Genomic DNA, 27,991 nt, shown 5'->3' with positions numbered 1-27,991 from the left:
TAGCTTACCTGAAGAAGTGAGTAGGAAATGCACAGTCTGTCAAGAATTCTTGTTCATTAAGAACGCTTCCAGATGACCATGTTTGCCTGTTCCTCCACCAAATCCTTATCTTCCCTGTCCCATAAAATATATTTTAATTTAACTATTTTTTACAGTCTACATTACAATCCCTTTCATCCAGGCCATCATCATCTCTTGCCTTGGCTTTATTATATTAACTAGTTTTCCTCTTTCACTCTTGTTGCATTAAAATACAATAACATATATCCCTCATCTAGCACCCAGTGTGATTATTTAAAAATATAAAAAATATCACTTTACTTTCAGCCTCAAAATCCTCCAATGCTTCCCATATGCTTTCAATATAACACATATTCCTTACTTTGGCCTACTAAATCCTATATCAGCCTGGTCCCTGGCTACCTCTCTGATTTTATCTCCTAATACATTCTCCCTTACTCCCCCAGTTGATCTACTGTTCTCTCTGGGTATGAATCATGTCCCTCAGACATGAGCATAGTTTTCTCCTTTTCTCTTAGAGGCCTATCTACATTACTTAAAATAATACTATTTTCCTCTACCTATATCTTCTTTTGTTCCTCCATAGCAAGTATCACTGTCTAATCGTTATACCACTTAATTATTAATTTATCTCTTCCTGCTAAAATTGAATCTCTTCAGTGGCAGGATTTTTTCTCTCTTTTGCTCACTGTGGTATCACAGTGCCTAGAAAAGTGCTTAGGACATTAAAAGCATTCAAATATATGTATATGTATTTTTTTAAATGAAAGAGTATTATGCACTTAAAATAATTTGATTTTTTAATTGTATTCGATTTTAACTTTTAATGTGTTAATGCACAGAACTACTTAGTGATTATAGAGTTTAAGTGTTTCCTCTTTCATTTATTTTCCATAATGCAATTAAAATAAACTTCTTTTTAAATAAGAGGTGAGGGCAGCCTGGGTGTTTCAGCGGTTTAGCGCTGCCTTCAGTCGGGGGGGGCGGGGGGAGGCGTGATCCTGGAGACTGGGGATTGAGTCCAGTGTCAGGCTCCCTGTATGGAGCCTGTTTCTCCCCCTGCTTATGTCTCTGCCCCTCTCTCTCTCTGTCTCTCATAAATAAATAAATTAAAAATCTTAAAATAAATAAATAGGAGGTGAAATTCTTACCCTTATAATGTTGATACTGTTGATCTTGATACTGTGGCAAACCATTCAGAGTTCTTACTGCTTGAATGCTGAAAAAGGAAACTCTGCATATCCAGCTCATTCTGAATTAAAAACATATATATATATATATATATATGAATCCATAACGCCATAACACAAATTCTAAATTCAAAGGCAATATAATTTGATTTAATATTACAAAGTAAAATAGTTATATGCAATAAATCCAAAAGTGACCTAAAGTGAAAGATTTAGACCTTTTCTATTACTCATTAACTCATAATAAATCTTTCTAAAAGGAAACCAATGGCAAATTAAGCTAAGTGACCTAATAATTGGTGATGCTTTATATAATATATAACAATCTTGAGGCAGTGAATATTTTATATTCTACAAAATAAGATGCTAAAAATAATGGTTGAGATGATATACCGCCTAATAAAAGTGTATCAATTATCAGATATTTATAGGTCATTATCCACTTATATTTAGTTTTCTAGGGCAACACTATATGTCATAAATGTGTCATTTGATATTTCACAGAGTAATTGTGCCTAGAGAAATTCTATAGATATGTTATTAAAATATATTTTATATACACTCATTAAAAATAGTTTATTATGCCAGTGAATTATTAATCAGAATGATGCTCAAGACCATTGAGTATGTGAAATAATAATTATAGGGCAACACAGTGTTAGGCACTGGTGGTTTTGTTTCTTGATGGTTTCCTTCTTCCCAGATTCTAACCAGTTATGAGTACTCAAAAGATAAGAGTAGATCAGATTATGAGATTTATTCATGAAGACTCAGTAACTTCCAAAATATAGGGCATTCTGGTAAAGCACTTTTGAAGAATATACCTGTAACCTGTGTCCCAATACGGGAATATTATAATACTACCAATCTTCCATCATAAACAAGTTTTGATACAAATTGAGGGAAGAGTTAGGCATGAAAAGCAGACTCCAAGTAAGATTTATACTTCTGGCTTCTTATAGGATTGAGGTCAGCTGAACAGTAAAGAATAAATGCACATAGAATATAGCAGGTCTCCAGGAGTATTTCTAGAAAATAGGCCTTCATATACCTTCTGAGGTAGGACTTAGCAAATACTTCTGGTTCCCAAGTCACACCCTCTTGGCTAACTTCAGCTACATATGAAGTGAGTTCTTTTTTTTTTTTTTTAAAGATTTATTTATTTATTTTAAAGAGAGAGAGAGAGAGAGAGACATGCGCAAAACAGGGGAGGCTCAAAGGGAGAGGGAAAAAGAATCCTCAGCAGACTCCCTGCTGAACACATAGCCTGAGGTGGGGCTCTATCCTAGGATCCCAAGATCATGACCTGAGCTGAAATCAAGAGTGGGACACTCATCCCACTAAGCTATGCAGGCACCCCTAGGTAAGTAGCTCTGAGTGCTCTCATCTCATGTCATCATGACAGTTCCCCAAATCAAGTGCTTGCTGAATATTTGCTCCATCTCTAGAGTCTTTTCCTAAACCCTGGAGCCAGTTTAGTCTTGGTGCATGCACAGGAAGTCAGTGCCTTCCAGGCATGCTTCAAACGATGGGAAATAGAAGACAGTTTAGAAATAACTCAATCACCTTACTTTCATGTAGTCAATCTTGGTTATACATTATTCACTTCTTTTTTTTTTTAAGATTTTATTTGTTTGAGAGAGTGTGTGTTTAAAGAGAGAGAGAGAGAAAGAGAGAGAGAGAGAGAGCACAAGCTGGGGGAGGATCAGTGGGAGAGGGAGAAGCAGGCTGCCACTGAGCAGGGAGCCCCAGGATGAGATCATGACTGAGCCTAAGGCAAATGCTTAACCAACTAAGCCATCCAGGCACCCCATATTTTCACTTCTTAAAGTCACTGTGCAATCATGTCCCCATTGCCTACAAAAGTATCTTTAATAAAACTTCTGCTGACTTTTAATCTTTCTCTGGCCTCAGTCTTTCTACTTTCTCATTCTTAATTCCTGAGATCATCTACCAAATAAATTGAGTCATGGTCTCAGATTCTAATTTTAGCAGAATACAAACTAAGATAGTGGGCTTGTGACATAGGAGCAGGAATCCAGTGAAGTTGCTCATAGCCAAGCATGGAGCATATTTCCTACTTTTGGAAGCATGGAAATGCTTGGAATTGGTATGTAGGACTGCAATTTGGAGAACAGATTTTTCTTAACGGTAGAGTACTTACCCCAGTTCTGTCCCTTTTGGCAAGTGATTCTGAACCTACTGAAACTAGACAACAACATACCCCCAAAACTATATAAATGAAATGTGCTGCCTATAAGAGAGACAATAACTTTACTTTTGAGACTGAAGTAGTTTCCTAGCACTTAAATGACTGTCAGTAGCATCTCTCCAGAAAGTCAAGGTTTTTCATCCATAATATAGTTCCTTCCTGCATTATCTTTATTTAACTAAAATTTTGTGTGATTATGTTTAATAATAAGCAGATTTAAGGAAACATTAAAGGTCTTTTAAAATCAAAATATCAAAGCACTACCAGGTCAGTTAATGCTGGCTTTTAATCAGATAAATAAATAGAAATATAATCCATTAGAAAGCAAAGATCTTTGGAGACATTTGTGATTTGAAATCTTGACCCCAATATCTCTAATACATTGAGAAGAAAAATGTGTGGGCTGTGTTTTGAAAGGGTTTTTCCCCTCTGGCACTTTAATGAGTAATTAATCCCACTGCTCTATTTTAGTACCTGGTTTTCTTGTCTTGAGTATCTTTTTCTCATTGAAATCTTTTTTATAACAGTTACCAGCACTATCTTTTTTCTTTTGAAATCTTTTTTTTAAGATTTTTATTTATTTATGAAAGATGCAGAGAGAGAGAGAGGCAGAAACATAGGCAGAGGGAGAAGCAGGCTCCATGCAGGGAGCCTGACGCCGGACTCGATCCCGGGTCTCCAGGATCACGCCCTGGGCTGAAGGCAGCGCTAAACCGCTGAGCCACCTGGGCTGCCCCCAGCACTATCTGACTAAAAACACAAAGCTAATCATGTGGAGCATCTTTAGCAAGGCACACTTTAGTAAGTGCACTTATGTATGCTATTTAATTGACCACTGCATGCATTGGAGTTTGCCACCACCAGAATTTCAGAGTACCGTTAAGACGAGATTCCTCATTCTTAATACCTTCCACTCTCTTCATTTGCTGTCTTTGTGCAGAGTTCTCTAGTTCTGAATGAAAACTTTTACATTCACCTTCCAGCAGACTGCTCATTTTTATTGACAAATAAATCCTCCCTTGTCTTTCAAACTCTTAGTCAGCCCTTGATTTGCTTATCCTTTAGTGGTATAATGGAACGACGCTTTGTACCTTTAAATATTTGGGATTTAAATTTCCGAAAGGAGGGCAGCCCGGGTGGTCCAGGGGTTTAGCGCCGCCTTCAGCCCAGGGTGTGATCCTGGAGACCCGGGATCGAGTCTCACGTCAGGCTCCCTGCATGGAGCCTGCTTCTCCCTCTGCCTGTGTCTCTTCCTCTGTGTGTGTGTGTGTGTGTGTGTGTGTGTGTGTGTGTGTGTATTTCTCATGAATAAATAAATAAAATCTTTAAAAACTAAATAAATAAATTTCCGAAAGGAAATTTCTATTCAGGAAAATGCTTAAACTCACAAATATTCACCTACCTCTAAGAGAGGTGAAACAAAGCCAAGATATATTTGTAATATTTGTGCAGATTTTGAACTGGTGATTGGCTTTTTGACATTGTATTAATACTTACTTTTAAGGTGAACCTTGGTTCTGAAAATGTGAACATAGTTATACCTTTATTTAGTCAACTCACAAAAATTATTTTACCTTTTTGCCCTCTCTATGGAGAAAGAGTGGAAGAAAGATAGCACTTTTTTCTTCCTAAGGTATTCTTTCAAATTTTATTTGAGGAGTTATATGAATATAATATTAATCTCAGTCTTAAAGAAAACATGTGTTGATTCTGATCATTTAGAAACATTTAAATTCAGTTCCATGATGCCCACCTAATCTCTACAAAGGATTAATTAAGTAGACTTGCAGGTGCTCTCCACCCCATGACCAAAGGGGCACTTTTGTGTATGTATGAAGCATTCTGGGAAGACTGAGGGGAAAAAAGTCTTATCTAACCACAGTGTGCCTCAAAATATGCATTAGAGTTTCTATAGGAACATGTTTAGAATTAGGAATATTACACTTATTTGTCTAACTAAAACAAAAATAACTTCTCAATTCCATTTCCCTTGATCCATTATGCCAATTCAACCCACTACACCTATACCCAATATATATCAGTTCAAATATGGAACTGAGCTAGTGGTGAGACAGAACCCAGAGTAAGCACATAATTTGTGTCTAAAAGCTCCTGAAACTTCTCTGACTAAAAGCCATTGATCAGTCAGGATGGGTTTTTTGAGACAAAAATCCTACCGTGCCTATTTATTGTTCTCCAGTAATTTGGGATATATGAAACATGAGTCCCCACTATTCTAAGAATCACTCTATATCTTTTCCAATAGTTATTTTTAGAAGATAATATCCTGGAATAATAAAAAAATCATTCAATTCCACATCAATTCCTCTTCCTCATAATTTTTATTTTCTATTTGAATAGATATAGGATAAAGGCATGACATGAGTTTCTGGTTTTATATTGTTTTCTTGCATTGTGCTTTTATAAATAAATATTTATATTGTAATTATAATATGTTACATTAATATTTTTATATTATTTACTTATAAAGCATATAACTGTATTATCAAACCTACACCTTTTAGGCATAAGATGTTTCTGTCACTCAAGGGAGTTTCACAATTCCCTACAATTCCCCACAATTCCCCACAATTCCCCTCAATTATCCTCTCCTAGTTTACTGAATCACTCTTAGACTACTGAAGTAATGTTCTCAATCTTCTTGCTTTTATTCTTGCCCTTTTGCAATAATTTTTTTATGGAATGTCCCTACATAAAAATCAGATCTTATAACCCCCTGTGTAAATTACTTAAGTGGACTTTTTTTTTTCAAGGATAAGATCAAAGCTCCTTAACCGAGCTCTCAAGTTGTTATACAATCTGTTCTGTCTCTCAATTTTATTTCAAACCATTATCCCCCCTAACATATTCTTGGGTGTATTGTCAGATCAGTAGTAGCCTGATGCTATGCCACATTCACCACATTATTCACCTCACTTCATCTCACCATGCAGGCATTTTGTCATCTCACATCATCACAAGAAGGGTGAGTACAGTACAATAAGATATTTTGAGATTCATATAAGTTTTATAATTATTCTATAGTAACATTAAAAAATGTAAGTTATTTTTAAAATTTATTTATTTAGGGAGAGCATAAGTGGAAGAGGGGACATAAGGAGAGAGGAGAGAGAATCTCAAGCAGACTCTCTGCTAATCACAGAGATTGACACATGCTTGATCCCAATACCCTGAGTTCGTGACCTGAGCTGAAATCAAGAGTCAGACATTTAATCAAGTGAGCCACCCAGTCACCCCTTACAGTGATTAAAAAAAAAAACACTTAAAAATATGATTCAACTAAGAAAAAAATGATAGTATTTACACATTTTAAAACAGGCAATCTTTCAAAGTTTTTGAAATATTCTATTTTTCTTTACATATAATAAGGGTATTGAAATAATCCATGGTATTAGAGCTTCTTCTACAATGTACACAAGGACTTTAATTAACCACAGGGTTTTATTAAATAAATGAAATCAAAATTAATGATGCTTTCAGTGAAGCTTGTCTAATGATGGCAATTGTCTAATGAAAGTTCATTGTGTGACAAATGTTAATTGGAGATAAAAGATCAGGAAATATACACAAATAATTACAAACCAGTTAGTCTGAGTGCCTGTTTTCAAAAGCAGGATCTAATTTTGTATGATTTTCTAATAGGGATTAGGAAATTTCTGGAAACTCAAAGAAGTTTAAGTGTCACTATTACAAAAAACTTCAGAAATGAACCAGCTTACTTCAGTAATTGAATGTTGGACTACATACTATAATAATGCAAATGACATCTTAAAAACAGCTCCTGTCTTCAAAGATAACAAAACTGTGCCAAGCAGACAAGGCTTTATAGATAATTCTACAGAACATAAATAAAAGAAAATAGGCAAAGCCTCTAGATTTTGTTGACAGCCAAACATATCTGTTGTTCTGAAGGCTGGGCGGACTTTTGGCCCACATGTCCTGAGCTGACCTGACTACTAAATTGAGAAAAGCAGGAAGAAAGGAATTGAAAGTTTGTGAGTTTCTACTGTGTGCCATGCTTATAAACCCTTGTCATATGCTATTTCAATAATCTGTGATAGGCATTATTTCAGCTTATAGTTGAGAAGGCAGGCCAAATTTAGATGAATTGTCTGAATTCTAAAAGCTCTTAGAAGATTTGGGACTGTTATCCAGGTGTGGCATTTTCTAAACCATATAACTCAGTCTGCAGAAACAAGGTAAAAACAAATCAGAAAAAAATTGTCTGTAAACTTAATTATAAGTCGCTAGGAAATCAGTCATCTAAAGGTGAAAATAAAATATGACATATGGTCTCTTTGATAGTTCTATTCCTCTAATTAAATATCTGGATTTGATTGACATTTATTGAATAATAGATATATTCTATTTTCTTTTAAAGATTTTATCCATTTATTCATGAGAGACACAGAGAGAGAGAGGCAGAGACATAGGCAGAGAGAGAAGCAGTCTTCTCGCATCAAGAGCCCGATGCAGGACTGGATCCTGATGCAGGACTGGGTCCCGGATCTGAGATCTTGCAGGGAGCCATAGGCAGACACTCAATTGCTAGGCCACCCAGCTGTCCCAATAGCCATATTCTAAGTTGATTTATTCATAGTAAATATTTCTCCTTTTCCAAACATTATTTCCTTTTTTAAAGTTCTGAATCCTCTACCAAGAAAGTAAACTCATCTATATATTCAGTCATATATGAACATCTGGAACATGAAGTGATAGACTAATTATTGAAATATTAATTAACCATTTTAAAATCATTTCTCTTATCTGTTCTATGGCTTTTAATGTTATCCATCTGTTGATTTTATTGAAATAGGAAAAGTAACATTCTCAGTACAGTAGAGCCACTTTAAAATATTTATTGTATAATAGAATTTGTCATTTAAAAAATCACAATTTTAATCTTTAAAGATATATTTTATACAAACATAATATCTTGTTATAAAGTAAAACTATAAATATGACCTAATAGCATGACTCAATGAGAGAAATCTAGTATCAGAAAAATATTAAGTAAAAATGGAAAACACAGCTTTGAGAAGCATGGGAATTATACCTAACCATAAAACTTTTGAGCATATTTAACGTTCTTTCAGTTGAAGAGCGACAATTCTATTGCTTTAAATATTTTAAAGGTAAAAAAAAAAAATATTTTAAAGGTTACTGAATAAATAATAAACCATAGAGAAACATGGCCTATATTGGTATGTTAAAAGGAAATTAAAAAAACTGATGAGCTATTCACTTTCCTATTTCTACCTTTATAAATGATTCTCAAACAATTCTGGTGAGTGAAACAGATCCCAAGGTCTAAGAGAGAAAAATTACAATTTCTTGATGCCCTTAGGATGCAGTTAATTAACAAGAAAATGATTGTGTTTAATGGCCCCCTAAATGAGAAAGAGGCAAATTTCCTTAAATGCCTACTTTGTAAATAAATTCTAAATATGCATGACAAAGATTTGATGAAATGTTATGGCTTTGCCACACTAATGTCATGTATTTTCATGAGCATTCAAAGACTCAATGATAAGAGCTAGACAATTTGCTAAATGTGATATGATAATAAAAATAAGATTAAAATAAATAATTTAATAAAGGAATAAAAACAAATTATTTTCTGGTGATACATCATAACTTCTTTCTTAATATCTTCAATTGACTACTTAATGAGAATCTCAAACCATCTGCTTGTATTACAAACATATCAGTTTAAGCTACCATTATATTTCATTGAAATATAGAATCCTAGAATCCTAGAATCCTAACTGGATTCAAAATCTGGAATCCTAACTGGTATCTGTGCTTCTATATCCTCACTCTCCTTTTTTCATGATAGCAAGGTGAATATAGTTTCATATATATATATATATATATATATATATATATATATATATATATATAATATTTTACCCCTCCACTTGAAACCCTTAATAATTTTTTTCCATTATGACTATAGTAAAAGATAATCCCATAAGATGGTCTGAAGACCCATATGATTTGGACACTAATTGGTTTTTAAATATCTGCATTCTTGAGGTACCTGAGTGGCTTAGTAGGTTAAGTATCCTACTTGATTTTGGCTCAGGTTGTGATCTCAAGGTCATGAGATCAAGCCCCTTGTAGGTCTCTTGGCTCAATGGGAAATCTGCTTGAGATTCTCTCTCTCTCCCTTTGCCCCTCCCCCTGCTCATGGGCATGCTTTCTCTGTCCCCCTCTCAAATAAATAAATCTTTGAAAAAGAAAAATAAATAAATAAATATCTGCATTTCCTATTTCCATCTACGTTAAACTTTATGTTTTGCTTGTTTGTGCTCTGAAGCACTTCTCGAAATCATTCTTTCTACAGAAAACACTTCTTTTTTTTTTTTTCTTGTCTGCCTGTAATGCTTTCCCATTTGCTTTCAAATGATTGACTTCTTTAGATCAGATCAAATATCTCCTCTGAAAGTCTTTCCTGTAGAATTAACTTACCTATAAACAAACTTAATATCTGTTATATATCTTTTTATTTCCTTTACAGTGCTTACCATAATCTGAATATTCTTAGCCTGTATATTTTGGTATTTTCTATCTCCATACCTTGTAATTTAAGCTCCTTGAGAAGAGAGAGATTTTTTTTGCTCACAACCTAGAAACATTTCTAGCACATGGTAGACCATATCAATAACCGGTTTTTGAACATGTAGATAAATTCTAATAAGGTAACACATTCTAAGATGGAAAATATGGGGTCTTCAAAATATTTTTGTATCTTCAAATCACTGTATTAACCTGTCTAAATCAACTCAAACAAATTTCTCACTCACAGAAAAGTTCATTAGCAGTTATAACATTTCTGCCCTTCTCAAAAAAAATTTTTTATTTGCCTCTTCAATAGCAATAGTGCCAATTTAGCTCCAAAGTTGTCATGTGAATGGATAAATCCAGTATTAATCTAAAAAGAGAGTTTTGCCATTGGATAGTGGATGAGGTTATGACACCTTGTCCTCCCATCTGGCAAAATCCCATTTTAACAGATTTATATTTGACCCATGATCAGTAATAAGAACTCTTGGTTCCAATTGAGAAACAGGTATTGGACCTACCCTTTTTCTGTAAACACAAATAAAATTTGCAAAATATGTAAAGCAGTCTTTCATTTTAACTATAGACTGTTCAGGACAATGACATATGACATAGGAAACACAAGATGATTTTCATATTCAAGCCAACTTTCTGTACAGGGATAGTTTTTAAACTAAAGCACAGGAAGTTAAAAGTTATATGGAGAGCAATGGTCTTGTAGAACAGAGGAAATAATGCATCAGCCTTTGAGCTGATTTGGGAGATAAGATTTATAGGGCAGGGTATTAGAAACGAGATGTTTGTTCCTTTACTTTCAACAATGCTAGTACAATAATCCAACACCCAGGAAGGATTTAAAACATATAAATGCCAGGATTCAGGGCATTTGGGTGGCTCAGTCGGTTGAACATCTGTCTTTGACTAAGGTCATCATCTCCAGGTCCTGGGATCAAGCCCCACGTCAAGCTCCTTTTATGGCAAGGAGTCTGCTCATCCCTCTCTCTCTGTCCCTTCCCCTGCTTGTGCTCTCTCTCTCTCTATCACTCTCTCTCTTTCTGAAATAAATAAATAAAATCTTTAAAAATAAATAGATAAATATAAACAATAAATGCCAGGATTCATGCTCAGATTATTTACTTCAGAATCTCTAAGGTTGTAACTTAGGTGTCAGTATTAAAAATTTCCCATGCGATTTTAATGGCTTGTGGGTTGATTAATACTAGCAGAGAAACACTTTTTTTTTTTAAATAAACACACTTTTTATTTAATAAAAACACATTCTTAGAACTAGGCCTACAGGATTTGTCTAAATCTGAAGTTAGACCAGGACACAAAAACTTCCATTCCCACCACATTATAGTAGCAAGTAAAAACCTACAACAGTGTACACTGGAGGATGGAAAGGAGGGCATTGAGAGTCTCCTGTGGTGCAGACATACAGAAATAACCAAAGGTGATGATGGTACAGTGACACTGAGAAAAAGCCTCCAGGCCACCAGCCCCTAAATGGGGCACAAGGCAATGAAGCCTATTGTTAGACAAATGTGAAGCTTGTAGCACAAGAACAAAAGCCAAGTCATCAACTTTTGACTGATTGACTCAATTGCTCATACTAAAGCCCTGATGAAAGAGGAGTCATGCCCACATCCAGGCATAAGTGTGTCCAAGTTGTTCTCTACCATTACATATCAATGTCTGCTACTCAATATTTTTTTTAAAGGAGACACAAAAGATCAATTAAAAAAATGTCAAAAAGCAAAGTAATCAACAGAATCAGACTCAAAATGACCTTAGATGTTGGAATTACTAAATAGCATGATTAATATTAGTATTTAACTTTAGAATATTAAAATTTAGAATAAGTATGTTAGAAGCTCTAGTGGAAATGGAGAATGAAATAAATGAGTAGATGGACAACTATAGCTGACACATAAAAATAAAAGAAAGTTAATTAGAAGGTCTAGAAATATTAAGCAATGTCGGAATTCTTACCTCTTTTCTGACATATAATGAGCTTAGAAGTCATCACTACTATTTTTGAAACACTGCCACTATTACCACGACCACTATGAACAAACTGAGAAACTGAAAAACAAAACAAAACAAACAAACAAAAAGCCCTCTTCTTAGATCCATCATAAAATTGAGGTCACAGGGAAATCATCACTCTGAAAAGTAGAGAAATTTATGAATATAAAGGATCACAGCGTAATGAGTGCAGGGGCCTATGTAGGAAACCCGAGATAAAAATAAACTCTTTGAAAAGATAGGTTTCATTTTAAAAAGGCATAGGAAAGATAAAGCACTACCTTATCTATAGAGGAACAGGGATTAAGAATTACACTGATGTCTCATCAGAAATCATGCAGGCGAAAAGAGTATGGAATGAAATACTTCAAGTTTGAAAGAAAAATAACAAGCTAGAATTCAATGTTTGGCAAAATTATCTGTCAAGAGTTAAGAAGAAATAAACATTTTCAAAGAACAGAAATAGGGAATTTGTTACCAGTAGACCTACTTTGCAAGCAATGTTAAAATAAATTCTTCAGAAGCAAAAATGATATAGGTCCAAAACTCCAATCTACATCAAGAAGGAAAAGTGTTAGAGAATAAATAAATGGAGGTAAAACGTTAACTTAACTAACCTAACAGATAAGTGTTCAAAATAATAGTATAAAAACGTATTGTGTACATTATGGGTAAGTGAAATAAATGACAGAACTATTATAAGTGATGGTAGGGAGGAATTAGGAATACTCTGTTTTGAGGTCCATCAAATAACTTGAAACAGTATAATGTTATTTGAAAGTGGACTTAGGTTATTGTAAATGTATTTGTAAGCTTAGGGAAACAACTATTTTTTTTAAGTATAATATGCTCAAAGAGGAGATAAAATGAAATTATATGAAGTGCTTTACTAGATTCAGAAAAGGCAAAAAAAAATGGAGGAGTGACAGAGGATTTTTAAAAATAAAGAAAACCATAATATATATTTTTTAAAAGCTCCAAATTATGTAGATATTATTCCACTTAGATTACTACTGATTTCAAATGTGAATGATCTAAATTTACTAGTTAAAAGACATAAAATGTCTGAGTGGATTAAGAACAAACAAAAAAAGCAAACATCAACTGCATGTTGTTTATAGGAAACCCATTATAAATATAAAGACGGAGATATACTAACATAAAGAACTGAAGAAAGATAGGCTGTGTTAACACCAACGGAAAGCTGGAATGACTATATCAATCTTGGCCAAAGCAGACTTCAGAATAAAGACAATCATCTATAAAAAGGATACCATATGATTTCACTCATATGTGGAATTTAAGAAACAAAACAGATGACATAGGGGAATGGAAGGAAAAATAAAATAAGGTAGAAGCAGGAAGAGAGGCAAACCATAACAGACTCTTAACCATAGGAAATAAGCTGAGGGTTGCTGAAGGGGAGGTAGATGGGGGATGCGGTAATTGGATGATGGGCATTAAGGAGGACACTTGATGTAATGAGCACTGGGTGTTATGTGCAGGTGATGAATCACTAAATTCTACTCCTGAAACTATTAATACACTATGTATTAACTAAAATGAATTTAAATATTTTTTTAAAAAGAAAGCATTGCAAAATGATAGTCATAACAATCACCAGGATCAAACTCAGAGAATACTTTAGATATTAGACATATTGAATAGAAAGTTTAGAATAACTCTGATTAAGATACAGAAGCCCTTAATTTGTAGCACTTAACAATAAAACATTAAAATGTAAGGTTAAAACTAATAGAACTGGAGGAGAAATAGAGGAATCCATTATTATAGTTAACATCCGTCAGTAATTTACAGATCCAGGAGGCAGAAAATGAGACCATAACCAAACAGAACAGTACCATCAATGAACAGGATTTAGTTGACATTTATAGAATATTTTACCCAACAACAGTGCAATATAAAATTTTCTCTAACTTACATGAAGCATTCACCGGGACTTAGAGTACTCTGGGTCGTTACATAAACCCTAACAAATTTTAAAAGAATAAAAATCATACCAAGTATAATTTCAGATTACAATAGAATTAAACTAGAAGTTAATAACAGAAATATAGCTGGAGATTTTTAAAATATTTTGACATTAAACAACACACTTCTAAATAATACATGATTGAAAGAAGTCTCAAGAGAAATTCAAAAATTCATTGAACCAAATGAAAATACATCCTACTAAAATTTGTCATGAGCTGAAAGTAGTACTTTGAGGGAAATTTAGAGTATTGCATATATGCATTAAAAAAGAAAGATGTAAAATTAAGCTTCTGCTTTAGGAAACTAGAGAAAGAAGATTAATATGAATCTGATTCAAGTAAAAAACAGATGTAATAAAAGATTAATCAAACATCATTGAAACTTACAACAGATAAACAATAGAGAAACCAAAGAAACCAAAAGCTTATCCTTTGAAAATACAGCAAAATTGGTAAACCTTTAGCCAGGCTAAATAAGAAAAAAAGATAGAGGACTCAAATTACTAATATTTGAAATGAAAGAAGGATGTCACTACTTATTCCATGAATATTAAAAGGAAAATAAATTATGAAGAACTCTGCCCACAAATTTGTTAATATAGATGAAATGGACCAATTCCTTGAGAAGCACAATCTGCTAAAACTAATACTAGGGGAAATAGATAATATGAACAGTTCTATACCGATTAAAGAAATTGAATCCACAAATTAATAACCTTCCAAACACACACACACACACACACACACATACAAACACGCACCCACACACACCCTATATGGGTTCACTGGTGAATTCTAAATATTTAAGGAGGAAATTATACCAATTCTTCATAAAATCTTCTAGAAGGTACAAGCAGAGGAAACACTTCCTAACTCATTCTATGAGGTTAGCATTACCCTAACACCAAAACCATAGAAAGGCATAGGAAAACTAAAGGCCGGTATCAATCATAAATGCAGATTTAAAAAATCCTCAAAGCATATTAGCAAAATCAATCTAACAAAGTAGAAATTACTCCAGGTGTTCAAGACTAGCAAAATATTCAAAAACCAATGAATGGAATTAATCATATCAAGTTAAAGAAGAAAAATAATATGATCCAATTAATAGACTCAGAAAAAAGCAATTTCAATACACATTTATTCAAAACAAAACAAAACAAAAACAAACACCTCTGTCAATAAGAATAAAGGCAAACCTTTCCCATTAGATGAAAACATTTCTACAACAAACCTACAGCTAATACCATACTTAATAGTGTGTAACTGGATGCTTTTCCACATCAGACTGGATATTCTGATTAATGTAGTAAGCAGGGAATAAAAGAAGTAGTAGAATTGGAAAGAAAGGAATAAAAGTATCTTTGGGGTCCCCTGAGTAGTTTAATCGGTTCAGGTTATGATCTCAGAGTCCTGGGGTAGAGCTCTGTGTGGGGCTCCCTGTTCAATGTGGAGTCTACATTTTCTCTTCCTTCTGCCCCTCCCTCAGTGGGTGCTCTCTCTCTCTCTCTCAAATGGATAAATTAAATCTTTAAAAAAAAAAGAATCTTTGTCCTCAGTTGTATGATTTTCTATGTAGAAAATCCCAAAGAATCAACAAAACCACCACAAAAAAAATCCAGGAACTGAGAACTTTATAGCAAGATTAGCAACAATTTAAGATAAAAATCCAATTGCCATTTTATATACTATCAATGAAAAACTGAACTTGAAGTTAAAAACATAATACTATTTATATTAATACTCCAAATGAAAAACTTAGGTATAAATTTAGCAATATATGTAAAAATATTTGTATGAATAAAACTATGAAACTCTGATGAAATAAAAAGTTCTAAGTAGAGGAAAACTTTATTTCATAAAGAGGAATGTCAGGAGTGTCAGTTATACCCAAATTGATCTACAGATTCAGTGCAATCTCAGTCGAAATCCTGGCAAGTTATTTAATGCGTATCAACAAACTGAATCTAAAGTTTCTATACAATTCCAAGTCTTTCTCTCCTAGGGAAAAACCAAGAGCAGGAATTTATTGCACACTTGCTCTACATTGGGCTGGAGCAGAGGGAAGTGTGGGAAGTGACTAAACACTAGTTCAAATTATGGCTTTTTCTCTGTAGCCCCCAGGAGACTAGTGTATTACAGGCCCCATCAGCAATTTAAGACAGTGGATATATACATAACCATCTCTTGGGTAAAAGTCAGAAAAGTCAGGGCACTATATGTGCGGTCCAACTCCTTCACTCTTGGGGAAGAAACTGGGAGCTGGGGGTTCCCTCCTGATTGTATGTGTGGCACCATGCCAGGAGTGGGTGTTATAGCAAGAGAATGTCATCTTTTCCTATTACTTTTGATGTGTCTGGATTTTCACTCAGGGTACAGGAGACTTTCAACCAGTTTCTGCATTTCTCACAGAATTGATCTACGTGTTGATGCTAAATCAGTGTATCCATGGGAGGATGGAAAGTCTGGAGTTTTCTATTCTGCCCTCCCATTCCAGATATTCTTTCTAATTCTTTGTCTTTCTCATTGATGTTCTTTCAAACATTTTCTTATCACTAGTATTCAGCAATTACATTATGCTCTTCTTTGGTGTGATATTCGTTTTGTTTATTCTTTGGGTAGGGGTTTGATGAGCTCATAGGATCATTTTTGTATGAGTTTAATCAAATTTGGAAAAACTATTGGTATTTTTTATTCAACAACTTGTTTCTGTTTTATGCTTTATTCTAGCACTCCTAATATGAGGGCACATGTATGTGACTCTTAATTTTGGAGTTGTGAGTTTGAGCCCAATGTTGGGTGCAGAGATTACTTAAATAAATAAGTAATCTTAAATCTAAAAAAAAAATTGAAAGACTTTCTGGATGAGAAAACAGACTGAGGTAATTCAACTTAAATAAATGAACAGTGCTATGCTTAGATCCAAACCTAACTGCATACAGATACTCCATAAATAAATAAATATGCATTTATTTTAAATATTACATATTTATTTGTATATGTTAAATGTATTATTTATTATATTATTTAATTTATATTGCATATAGATAGATATAAGCTATATAAGATCTAATATAGGTTATCTATATCTTATATTAGAAGCAGACATGAAATAGAATTAGGAGGTGAAGTTGGACTGTATATTTATAGCATTATAGAATGATATAGACTTTATTGTTTCTGAAAATTTCATAATTAGGTTTAGATGATCAAGGCCCCACCCTTTTGAGGAACTTGAACCCTTATAAGACACCAGAAAGCTTGATCTGTCTTCCTCTGCCATATGAGGACACAGCAAGAAGGTGACCATCTATAAGCCTAGAAGAGAACTTTCACCAGAATCCTACTGTTGCTGGTATTCTGATTTCACACTCAAAACCTCCAGAAATGTGGGAATCTATGGTATTTTGTTATGACAGCCTGAGCAGAAAGACATAGGTATAAAATAATATGGCTTCTTTATAAAGGCTTTATTAATACAGGAAAATGTTTCAAAGGGAAGAATATTGGTTATCAAAGAAAGAGGCTCAGTGACAGAGTCAAGTGCATCCTGAGTTTAAAAGTCAAGATAATGTAAGTACTCGAAAGTATTATACAAGAGGTTCTTTAGGTTTAGAAGGGATATAATATTATCAGCTGAACTCTAAGCACTGGTATAAAATACCTTTGTGTCTCTCTCCTTTCAAATAATGTAAACAAGCTAGAACAAAAATTCTCTCATTTATCTCTCCAGGTCTACTTTGTCTTAAATCTTCTGTGTCAATGTCGTAGGGCTGCTATAACAGCACAACAAACTCAGTGATTTGGAACAACAGAAATTTATTCTATCATAGCTCTTGTGGCTAGAAATATGAAAACAGGGTTTCAGGTCGGTCATGCTTTCTGAAAGTTCTAGGGAAGAATTCTGTTCCATACCCTCTCTAAGTTTCTGGTGATTACCAGCAATCTTTGGCTTTGACTACCATATCTTTCATAAAACAGTTCTCCCAAATTTTACCAGTTACTTCCTTCCGAGAAAGTTTTGAGTATTTTTTAATTTTATCTTACTTGGTCATTTGACCATTTGCTCTTTCTGGATTTTTGTTTTGTTTTGTTTGTTTTTTTACCCCATTCTTAGATCCATTACACTTTGCCACTTTTTGGATCTGTCTTCTCTTTTGCAGGCTCAATCACATCTTCCCTGTTATTAGCTCCTAAAGTTTCTTTAGGCATAACCCTATATCCATTTCTTTGCTCATTCTACATCCATCCACAATTTCCATCCATGGGCATTTCTTTACATGTTGCTGTCTCAAGTCCTTGACTCTTTTCTGAATGTCAGACACTGGTAAACAGCTTAACTTGCATCTCCTTTCGGATGTTGCCAAAACACCTCAGTATCAGCAAGTTAAGAGCTATTGAGTTTCAAACTCAAAACAGTGAAAGGCACAGAAATCATCCATTGTTCTAACCAGGAATCTTAAAAACATTCCAAATACCCTCTTCAACCACCCTACCATATTGAATTCACAACAAAGTTAAGTTGGTTGATAACCAAGATAACTCAAAACAAACCATGTCTCTCTCTCTACTATCACCAACCTGATAGTCTAATAATCTATTATATTGACTTGGCCTTTTTAATTACCTTGGAGCTTATTTATCTTTATTTGTATAGTAACTAGAGCAATTTTATTTTCACAGCTAATGTCTATTATTTTATCTGTATACTCAAAAACTTTAATAGCTTTTAATTATTCTATCACAAGTTCTACAATGTTTCTGAATAATTTTACAATCTAATTTCTGCACCTTTCTTCTGATTTTATGTCCTCCATCTATTTGGTCTTATTTCTGTCTCTTATAGACCTATGCTTCTTTCTGAAGAGCCCATTTATCTCCTATTCACCTTCTACCAGGTGTCATTTTAAGTTACTTCTTCAGGGAAGGCTCTCTCCTGACATCTAAGATTTACTCTAATAGCTGCTTTCATAGCATTAATTATCTTCCCTTCATCAAATTTTTTTATTATTTTAATTTTACATAGATTTGCATAATTCACTGATTAATGTATAACTCCCTACTAGAATGTAATCTTAAAGAAGGCAGGGAGATACTGTTTTTGTCACTAAATAGAGTACCTAGCATGGAATCAGATTGCTATTAATGCTGATTCAGTGTCACACGATGATTGAATATGAATAGAAATTTTCATATAATCTCTTTTTTTAAAGATTTTATTTATTTATTCATGAGAGACACACACACACACACGGGGAGAGAGAGAGAGAGAGAGAGAGAGAGAGAGAGAGGCAGAAACACAGGCAGAGGGAGAAGCAGGCTCCATGCAGGGAGCCCCACGTGGGACTTGATCCCTGGTCTCCAGGATCACACCCCGGGCCAAAGGCAGTGCTAAACTGCTGGGCCACAGGGGCTGCCCCACATAATCTCTTTGACTTCAAAAGTAGAGGTAAATTATAGGCAATGATTTTATGTTAATATAGAAAGAATGTCCTAACATATACTCTTGTTTATAAATGAAATATGCTTCCTTAAGAGTCAAATATTTACTGAAATAGTTATTTCTTTACTTATGTTGTATCAGGATTTTATATTAGCTTTTTACTCCTGCCAACAACTATGTATGGTAGACATAAACTCAATTTATTTTTTTTAAGATTTTAGGTATTTATTCATGAGAGACACACAGAGAGAGGCAGAGACAGGTAGAGGGAGAAGCAGGCTCCCCATAGGAAGCCTGATGCAGGACTCAATCCCAGGACCCAAGGATCACATCCTAAGGTGAAGGCAGAGATTTAATCACTGTGCCACTCGGGCATCCCAAACTCAATTTTTGCAGATAATTAAAAAACATAGGCTTTTGTGATAGACATAATTTTAGGAATGACTCCCTAAAAATGCCTTTGTATAATCTCTTCTGCTTTGAATGTGAGTGAAACCTATGATTTTGATGAGATATCAGTTCCAGGATTGTGATAAATTATATGGAGAAAGAGAGATTATCTGGATGGAACTAATTTATTACATGAGCATTTCAGGAGCAGAAAGTTTTCTCTAGCTAGTGAGTAAAATGGGAAGACAAAGAGATTTAAAGCATGAAAAAAACTTGACCTGTCCTTGCTGGCATTGATGATGGAGGGAACTACTTTAGAAGGCATGTAGTTTACCTTCTAAAGAATAGCCATGGCTGACATAAAACAAGGAAATAGAGATGTTGGACCTATGGTGTAAGGAACTGAATTCTATCAACAATGAATTTAGAAACCAATTTCTCCCTACAGCTTCTAGATAAGAGCCCAGTCTGGACAGTACCTGATTTAAGTCTTTTGAGACCCTAAGGAGAAAAACCAGTTGAGCCTGGCCAGACTTCTATCCTATAGAACTGTGAACTAATAAACAGGTGTTGGTTTAAGCTGTTAAATTTGTGGTGATTTGATATGTGGCAATAGAAAACTAATATATCTACTGAAGGAAAAGTGACTCCCCAGATATCTTTTATCTAAAATGTGGCAAATGTAGGACTAAATGCCGAAACATTTCCGATTTCAAACCTATGCTTTTGTACTCAGTTCACACTGCACTATACAACTATATTAGGGGCAAGAAAGAGGCAAAAAAAGACAAAGCAGGTGGGTCTGAAATTATAGATTCTTTCTTGAGTTATAGACAATGTAATACAGTTTCAAAAATTGTTCAGTTGACAATGAGGAGATCCAAGTTCTAATCTTGGCACCATAACTAGCTTTATTATTTTCTATACCTTAATTTTTTCTTAAGTAAAAAGAGATTCCTTCCAGTTCCAGCTCCTACTAATTATCTTGATTGTTTATCTGGTCCTCAAACAAAATAGTCTTAAAATATAGAGACTATTCTGACTTATTTTTTTTATTATCCCAAGGGTATATACATATAACTGACTATCAATGCATATGTCATCATTATAGGTGGATGGTAACTTTCCTACAGCTACTCTACTAGTTCTTCCTTAGTAACTGTGAGGTAGTGAACAGAACTTCTGAATTGTAAAAGTGATCCTTTTCCATATAGCACTGTAAACCTTGAAGCTAACTTCTGTCCAGGAACCTCATGAAAAAAAAATTAGTCCATTGGACAAAATCCATTATATCATCTACAAACTCCATAGTTAGTTACTGAACCTAGATGATATGTGATGACATTGGGAGCATTTCTTGGGATGAGATTGAATTGTGATAATTGTACTTAAAAGTATATTGTATACTTTAGTTAATGGTTCACTGCCACTGTTGGCATAATGAGGAAGATTATGGTTGAAAACATTCTTTCATTGAAAGAGCTACTTGTCTTATATCTTCAATTTTTAACATGGCTTTTCTTTCTCACTGGTACATCTTCCTGGTACACAGTCTCCTTGTATTGCTCTTTACCATTCCTTCCTGAAGTTCTCAAGAGCAGGGTCTGAATCAGTAGCAGGATAATACTTAACAAATATGTTCTATTTTTTTTCACTCCACTTCCACTGACAATAACTTGGTAAAATCTATTTTTATTTATTTGAGGAGTGTATAATAATTGAATTTTCTAAGAATTTCTAGAGTCTAAAAAATAATAGCAATTTTAAAAATTACAAATACTGAAACATAAGGTAAGAGTAAATTTGAACATTTTGAAGCAGGCTGGTATTTTATTGATTATATGAATGCTAATACATGTGTTTAAATGTATTGTGACCCCAGTTTGTTGTCAAAATGATATTCAGCTTCTGTAAATGTCCTATTTGAAGTGGATAACCATATTTTCATGGTAAATGAAATCATTAAAACAAATAGTATACAGGGATTATTTTAAAAGCCTGACTACCTTTATGTCCATCAATACCATTTGCAGATCTACCAGCAAAAAATATTATAAGAGTATTCAAACTGCATGATTCAAGATGTTCAATGATTACATATGGGACTGATATAGAGATTTCTTACCTGATAAATAACATCGAATAAGTCACGTAGGCCCAGTCTGTGAACTTTCATCTTCTTTTGAAACATTAAATATCGGTTATTGCCATAGGAAGAATTTTACACTGGATGGACTCACACTATGATCCACAGTGGCAATCTCTAAATTTATCATCCTCTCCTTTGCTTGTTCTGTGTACTATTACCCAGGTCATGCTATTTACACCAGCTGTATTCTCTTGTTCAGTGAAACTAAAACATTTATCCTCCAGCTCATACACCTGATCTTGTATACCCCCCTCCCCCTAGTCTCACTGGAAACAGGCTATTTGTCATAATTTTGTCTCCTGTGCCTGTTGATTGTTTGAAAACATCAACCCATCATTATAAATCTCTCTCTTCAATCTCCTAGCAATGCAGTTAACTGAAAAGACTTCCCCAGAAGTGCTTCTTGCTTTTATAAGCTTTACTATAAAAGCAGTTTTAACTCCTTATATGCATTTTTCAAACCTCTGGGCCATTGCTGTTTACCTGTTCTATGACTCAGGAGCAACTAATAAAAATGTGTGTAAACATCTGCTTTTTGAACGATCAAGGTATAACTATCGTCACTAAAAATTATTTTTAAATATCATTCTTAAAATCTATGAAGAAATAAAAAGTTCTTAAAAATCACCCAATTATCTAATGAAAATTATTATAATAAAAATAATTTTCTCCATATACATTAGGGGTAAAGTTACAGGCATTTGTATCAGGTATTGGAATTGCTGAAATGAAGTTTTAATGGGCTTAGAGTCTGGCAAATAAATAATTAGCCTCAGTATGGCAGCTATACAGACATATAGAGATAAAAGAAGAAACTATCCACTGTAATGTAGAAGAAAGTTATCTAAAAATAATATGGCATATGAATTTAGATTCAAAGGAAAATATACCTTCACAATTGGAGAAGGTAGGAAAAGGGAATCTAAATTATTGCAGGTGAGGCATCTCCAATGAGTGTGGCGTGTTATGATTAGAGTTCCATTCTGTAAATGGTTCACAATGAGGCTAAGAAGGTACACAAGATTTATTGGGTATTTTATTTTGATAAGGATTTTTGAATAGAGAAAAGAAGAAATTATTGAAAGTTATGAAGGAAAAAACATGTAAAATGCTATTTGTGTTTTAGAAAATAAATTGATATGGTAGAGGTTAGTGTAAATCCAAAAAGGATGTTGTTAAAATAATGTCCCTTTTTTATTTTGTTTTTTAAATACTGTCTTTAAATGCACTTGAGACATAGTGAAACTGAGCCAAGGCAGTCGTGAGGGAAATAGAAATGAAAATAGACCCAGGAGGTATTATTATAGAAAAATTGGATATGGGATGGAAGAATTCATGGATGACTCAGACTTCTCTAATTTGTGCTTCTGAATAGAAAAATGAAGATGAACATGAGTTATAAAAGAATTGATAGTAACTAAGGGAAATACTTTCTTGCAATTATAGTTATTTAAATATAGTGATCATATTTGTTAGAATTTATTTATAAAAATAAATATTTATAAAAAATTAAAAAATCTCAGCTGGAGATTTTTTCCAGTTTTATTGAGATATGATCTCTGATCTCTTTTTCTATGAATTTTTGTAATCTTGCTTATTTGTTTTGTTTTGTTTTGTTTTAGATTCCACATGTAAGTGGCAGATCATACAGTATTTGTCTTTGACTATTTCACTTCAGATAATACCCTTAAGGTTCATCCATGTTGTTGCAAATGGCAGGGTTTCCTACTTTTTTATCGCTGAATGATATTCTACTTCTTATAGGGACATATAATATCTAAATGCTATCTAAAAATTACTCTGTTATATATATTATGTAATAATAAATAATATATAATTGTTAATATGTATTTTGTATCTGTCCCACAAATTCTTTACCCATTCATTCACTGATGGACATGGGTTGTTGCCATGTCTTGGCTATTATAGATAATGCTGCCATGAACATGAGAATGCAGATATCTCTCTGATGTAGAATTTTTATTTCTTTTCAATATAGACCCAGAAGTAAAATTGCTGGATCGTATGATAATTCTATTTTTTTTAAAAAGCTCCATATTGTTCCCCATAATAAATTAATTTTTGATTGCTATTAATATTTGACTATATTTTTCCTTTTGAATAAAGTAATAGAAAACTATAACACTAACATTTGTTGCATACAGAAATTCTAATACTTCCCTCAAAGGTACTGCATTACTACATTAAGTTAATATACTTGATATAATGTTAAAATCAAAAGTGGTATCTCAATTTAGATTTCAAAAGTTCTTATCACTGAAATATTGGTTAACTATTGCTTTGATAAAAGAGATAGCTGATAGTAAAGCTGATGAATGTCTCTGTATTTCTATTGAGGATAACATTTGTATCATCTTTTATATACCAGCTAGAAATTCAAACTGTGAAAAGTCCTAGAAGACTAAATTGTTCCATATACCCCTGCAAGAGCCTGGCCCCAAATTGTTCTTCCTCATCCCTTGTTGCTGCTCAAATTGTCTAACCAACAGCTACTAAACTATAACCTGGAATCACTGCCTCTGCATCCTGTTCTATGACTACACATCCTCATTTTCCCTACACCTTCTGAGAATGTGAACAGTGTTCAATTCTAAGAACAACTTGAACTTTAAAGAATTTTCATCAATCTTTAATCTTCCTGCATGACACACATCTAAGAACTATTCTTTCTCATTACAACATTTTAACAAAAGGCTTGAGATAATGACTCTTTTTTCTTTTTCTTCCAGAAATCTCATTGTTGGACAAGTTTTGATTTAATTCTTCAGTACTAGTCAAAAATAAATGTGGGTAATTTATTCTTGGTAACAGTACACTAATTCTTGGTAACAGTAGCCTTTGAAAGTCTTACTGCAAGGGAATAGCAACACAGGAATTCCCTTTGTAAGATGTTCAATTTAAATATTCTGTGAAGTACAGATTAAGTTGAAGAGAAACAAATAACTGTCCCTTACATGATCTTAAATATAAATGGAGACTTGATTTCGACCTGTGTCAATAGAAATGGAAAGGATTGGCAAATTCCCTAGTGCAGCAGACTTATAAAAGGATTAGAAGTGGAATTACCTGTACAGGTTTGAGCAATGAAACTATAGATTTAAGTTATTTACAGTAAAGAATATTCAGTAAATTTCAGAAAATTTGCATAAGAAAGAAATTTAGAAAAATGAAGGACTGGTTGTTTTCTTTTTTTGGGTGGGAACAGTGGGATGCTGACAAGGAAGAAGTGAGGGAGGTGAGTTTTATTTTAAACTTGAAAGTTATAAAATCATGTGAGGATTTCAGGTAAGTTATCAAGAATGAGGATATGAGGCTTAAGAGAAGAAATGATGACAGATGAATGTTTGTGAGTTACTTGTAAAAAGAAAATGGAGTCAATCTATTCCTGAAGGGATTGGAAGGGAAGAGAAAGGAGTGACAAAGGAAAGGGTTAGGAGTGGGCAGAAATGAGATAGAGAAAGAGATTGGACTGTTATTTAAGAAGCTTCAATAAAATCAACTGTGCTTTATTATATTTAAGGTGCTAGCAACTACATGACTTACCATGATTTTATGTACCATAAAATGGGAAAAGAATTCTGAGGCCAACACGTACATCTTAGAATCAAAGATATACAGTATATTTAGGACACAAAAGGGAAATTAACCAAGACACATGAATGTTTTTTAACTATAAAGAAGTGATTAAGTATTTGGGGGCACTTGGATTCTCAGTCGGTTAAGCTTCCAACTCTTGGTTTTGGCTCAGGTCATGATCTCATGGGTGGTGAGACTGGGCCCTGCGTTGAGCTCTGCACTCTACGAGGAGTCTGCTTGAAGATTTTCTCCCTCTGCCTCTCCCACCACATGCAAGCTCTCTCTCTCTCTCTCTCTCCCTCTGTTTCTCAAATAAATAAATATTTTTAAAAAGAAGAAGTGATTAGGTATTTTATAAGAGGACAATTTACAATTCTGAGTCCCATAATGTGTGTATCTGTGTATAGCTGGTAAGTAGAATAGCTATAATAGAAGTAATTGAAAAATTATTTGAAGTGAAAGAGACTGAAACTTTGCAGGAAAAGTCACTCTAAATACTGGCTGTTGAAAGAACCATGCAAAAAAGTTGGGAGAAAGTGTTAATCTGTATGCATTAATTTCTAAAGGAAAATAAAGTTAAATGATTATGTTAGAATAAAGGTTTAAAAGTGGGATAGGAACTCTGCTAGTCCTTTCTATTGTTTATTTGAGTCTATCTGTAGGAAAGAACAGTCACCTCTGGAAAGATTTTCAGAAAACTTGGTGTCATCAGGAGAAGACAAGCTGACTTACAACAGGTTTCAATTAGAATTAGTAAGGGAAAGAAGGGTCTACAGAAAAGCTTAAGTATGGAGGAAAGATGGTTCTCCTGAGGAGGAAACAGATTTACTTGCTCAGAAATGGCTTAAACCCTGGTATCACCACAAGACATTTTCTGGGAATTATCTCTCCTACTTGATATTATTTAGAAAACATTTTGACAAGTGATTCATTACTGGGTATCAAGCATGAACCTCTGATGCTACTCAACAGCAACAACAACAGAAATGTTACAACTTTAAAGTACATTGTTTACATGGTACATTTATCCTTATTCATTTCTCACATTACTGCATTAGTGCTGGATTACTAAGATACTATTTTGGGGAAAAAATAGAAATAATCATTACAATATGTACAAAACTACTGTACTCTTATCTGTGTTCTCATGATACACGGAGACCAGAGGCACCAGTATAATCAGCAATGACCTTGTTAGAAAACTTCAGTTTAATAAAAAAAAGAAGGAAAGAAAATAACGACATGCCCAATCATCCTTTTGTGTTTATCTTCCTTGACATTTTACTGTCCCAGAACAGGAAAATTTGTACCAGCACTAGGTAAATAATGTGCTCCTCACAAATTTGTTAATCTTCATGAAGGTTAGCTCAGTGTTAATTATAAACCAAAAAGTATCAGCATTAATGCCCTGTATGTTAGTATGATAGTAATAATTACAAATTTTAATAATGCTTGGTGCCAGAAATTGTTAAACATTGACTTACTGAAAGTTGCTTCACCGATTCCTTGGGTTTTTGGAGAAATTGTGGGTTTGTTTTGCTGTTTTAGCCTGTTCTTTAATTCCTAGAAGTTTAATTGAGAGCTTTGGAAGTATTATGATTGGGTTTAGGAGGTTAATCTTAATCACTTTAAGAAAGTGACAGTGATATGCTGGCAAACGTTTAATAACTAGCTCTCTGAGGGAAAAAAATCAAACTCCTGATTCATAGTTTTTATTGCTTTATGTTCATTTTTTTCTGATTTCTGAGATGTACATATGACCACCATGGCTGATTTTAGGTACCAAAAATGTAATGTCAACTGGTTTACAAAACTGAAAATTTTGTAATTGGCTCATGTGAGTGAGCTAGAACTAGCATATTCATTTCATGTTGATGTATTAAAACAATATTGTTTAGTATAAAGAATGAAAGACCTAAGTATTGGTCTTATCTTTACCTTCCACTAATTTGTCTGATCTGATGAGCAGGAACTATATTATTTCCTTCTGCTTCTTCATATCTACCACATTTTCTGCTTGCTGAAAGATATACACAAGAAAGATAGTAGGAAGATAGATGGGAAGTTAGCTATTACTATTCATTTACATTTGGTGCAAAAATAAATTTAAAAAGTTTTTAAGTAAGTAATTTGACTTGAATGTTAACAGAGCAATAGGATAATGAAGATTATCTTTAAAGTTTATTTCACATCAACATATTCATTTTAATTACAATTATTGGAATGTTCAGGAAGGTAAAATTAAATAAGTGGCTCATAGAATTTGTAAATATGAATGAACACATGGCAAAATTTTATTCTTCCCTTCATGACATTAGTCTGTGGATGAATTCTTTTCTCTTTCCATAGTCTACATCATGCATTGTTAATGAGGGTGGA

At 33.6% G+C, this 27,991-nt stretch overlaps 1 protein-coding gene and 1 long non-coding RNA gene across 2 annotated transcripts in view; one reads left to right on the top strand and one right to left on the bottom strand.

Moving 5' to 3' along the window:
- The window catches only part of EYS (eyes shut homolog), a 1,522,493-nt gene that overhangs the window by 529,198 nt on the left and 965,304 nt on the right, over positions 1 to 27,991 (top strand). The window lies entirely within an intron of this gene.
- On the bottom strand, positions 6 to 27,634 carry LOC125752225 (uncharacterized). Its single transcript, XR_007401203.1, has 3 exons — positions 27,551 to 27,634; positions 1,173 to 1,273; positions 6 to 114 (listed from the first exon to the last, which is right to left on the bottom strand). It is a non-coding gene; the product is annotated as an uncharacterized LOC125752225 (long non-coding RNA).

Source organism: Canis lupus, chromosome 12, assembly GCF_003254725.2.
Source record: "Canis lupus dingo isolate Sandy chromosome 12, ASM325472v2, whole genome shotgun sequence".
In the NCBI taxonomy this organism is placed as follows: domain Eukaryota; kingdom Metazoa; phylum Chordata; class Mammalia; order Carnivora; family Canidae; genus Canis; species Canis lupus.
Note: the sequence above shows the minus strand (reverse complement) of the source record. Positions and strands in the feature narration are given on the sequence as shown.